This window comes from Chiloscyllium plagiosum, chromosome 45, assembly GCF_004010195.1.
Source record: "Chiloscyllium plagiosum isolate BGI_BamShark_2017 chromosome 45, ASM401019v2, whole genome shotgun sequence".
In the NCBI taxonomy this organism is placed as follows: domain Eukaryota; kingdom Metazoa; phylum Chordata; class Chondrichthyes; order Orectolobiformes; family Hemiscylliidae; genus Chiloscyllium; species Chiloscyllium plagiosum.
In genome coordinates this window covers 9,381,524-9,383,767 of record NC_057754.1, presented here as the reverse complement: position 1 = coordinate 9,383,767, position 2,244 = coordinate 9,381,524, and the positions used below count along the sequence as shown (strand labels likewise).

General features: G+C 41.8%; 2 protein-coding genes across 1 annotated transcript in view; one reads left to right on the top strand and one right to left on the bottom strand.

Moving 5' to 3' along the window:
- LOC122543911 (zinc finger protein 239-like) overlaps positions 1–2,244 on the top strand; it is a 125,479-nt gene that overhangs the window by 53,800 nt on the left and 69,435 nt on the right.
- The window catches only part of LOC122543913 (zinc finger protein 774-like), a 63,744-nt gene that overhangs the window by 11,287 nt on the left and 50,213 nt on the right, over positions 1–2,244 (bottom strand). Inside the window, exon 4 of the mRNA XM_043682821.1 lies at positions 1,799–1,892. The gene's annotated coding sequence lies outside the window, so the exon portion shown is untranslated. The remainder of the gene's footprint in view (positions 1–1,798; positions 1,893–2,244) is intronic.

Here is a 2,244-nt window from a genome sequence, read left to right as displayed (position 1 = left end):
CCCTCAGCCTCCGACGCTCCAGGGAAAACAGCCCCAGCCTGTTCAGCCTCTCCCTATAGCTCAAGTCCTCCAACCCTGACAACATCCTTGTAAATCTTTTCTGAACCCTTCCAAGTTTCACAACATCGTTCCGATAGGAAGGAGACCAGAATTGCACGTTGGCTTGTACGAGGGGACATAGCTGCAAATTGAGGGGTGATAGATTTAAGACAGATGTCAGACGCAGGTTCTCTCCTCAGGAAGTGGTAAGGGCATGGAATGCACTGCCTGTCAATGTAGTTAACTCAGCCACAGCAGGGGCATTTAAACAGCTCTTGGATAAGCAGATGGATGAAGATGAGATAGTGTAAAGGGATAGGCTTAGATTGGTTGACAGGTCAGTGCAACGTCAAGGGCCAATCGACTTCTTCTCCGCTGTATTATTCTATGTTCTATAATGTCACCTCTCAACATCCTATACTCCACTGAAAAAATCCCAGTCTATCCAGCCTTTCTTTGTAACTCAAAGCTTCCATACCCAGCAACATCCTGGTAAATCTCTTCTGAACCCACTCTGTCTTAATAATATCCTGCCTATAACAGGGTAACCAGAACTGGACACAGTGCTCCAGAAGAGGCCTCACCAATGTCCTGCACAACCTCAACATGACGTTCTCAACTCCGACACTCAAAAGGTCTGAACATGAAGATAAGTGAACTAAACATCTTTTTAACCACCCTGTCTACCTGTGACAAAAACTTCAAAGAATTATGTACCTTAACCCCTTAGTCCCTCTGTTCTACAACATTATTCAAGGCCCTACCATGAATTGTACATGTCCTGTCCCTGTTTGTTGGGACCAAAATGCAATACCTTGGCATTTATTCAGATTGAACTCCATTTGTTACTTTTCAGCCCATACACAAGCTTGTTGGGTATGTTCATTTCAGCTCATCTTATTTTCAGCTAATGGAAAACTAACTGAAACACAGGATGGTGATAAAGAACTCAAAACAGCAGATATCTGTTTCACCTCAGTACTGATGTTTCCAACATACAGGCTTTGGCAGCAATGGTGAGTTTGATATTCGGGTTAGCTCCATATTACAAGATGGATCGAGGACAACTGGAGAAGCTGTAAGAAAGGTTTGTTGAAATTATGCTCGTTAAAAAGTTTCAGACCGGTTGAAACTGTTCTCTCTAAAAGGCAGACTGAGGGCAGTTGTGATTTAGGCTTTAAAGATATGGAATGGTGTGAGGGGTTAGAAAATTAAAAAGATAATTCCACTTGTGAATGGACAGGAATAAATAATAGTTAGTCTTAATCCTGAACGTTTAATACTGGAGTATCAATAGGCTGAGAAATTGGGGAAACCTTTACTCATTTGTGAAGCATCTAGATGCTCTCTCTCTGGTACATCTATACTGCTGCATCAGTAAACGAGATGATCAGATGACTCAGACTGCCTAACTGAAATTCAGAACCAACTTCTTGAGACAGAAATAAAACCAGAAAATGCTACAAGCACTCACACATCTGGCAACATCTGTTGATTCCAAAACAGGGTTAACATTTCAGATCTGTTCTTGAATGGAATACGCTTTTGTTGAAAGGTCACAGACTCTAGATTTCTCTTTCCAGAGGTGCAGGAAGATTTGGTGAAAACTCCAGCATTTTCAGTTGGTATTTCACGTTTAAAGAATCTGGTTTTTGATAGTTGGTGATGAACACAAACGTAGGACTCATTACCAGAAGGTTTTAAGACCTTAGTTTCAGCTAGAATCTCACAGATAAAATCCTACCATAAGACTACTCACCAACAGCAAGTGCGAAGGACCTTCCCCAGTATATCACACTGGAGAGTCCTCTCAGATATTCATGTGTGCAGAACAATCGACTCTGTATCCCCACCTGTCAATATTCAAAGGTTAAAAATGCAGAGGAAAGCAGTTTTGAAGAGTTATATCGTACTTGAAACATTAACTCTATTCTCACTTATACATTTAATGGTAAGGTCCTATGGAGTGTTGCTGAACAAAGAGACCTTGGAGTGCAGGTTCATAGCTCCTTGAAAGTGGAGTCGCAGGTAGATAGGATAGCGAAGAAGGCGTTTTGTATGCTTTCCTTTATTGGTCAGAGTACTGAGTACAGGAGTTGGGAGGTCATGTTGCGGGAGTACAGGACATTGGTTAGGCCACTGTTGGAATATTGCGTGCAATTCTGGTCTCCTTCCTATCGGAAAGATGTTGTGAAACTTGAAAGG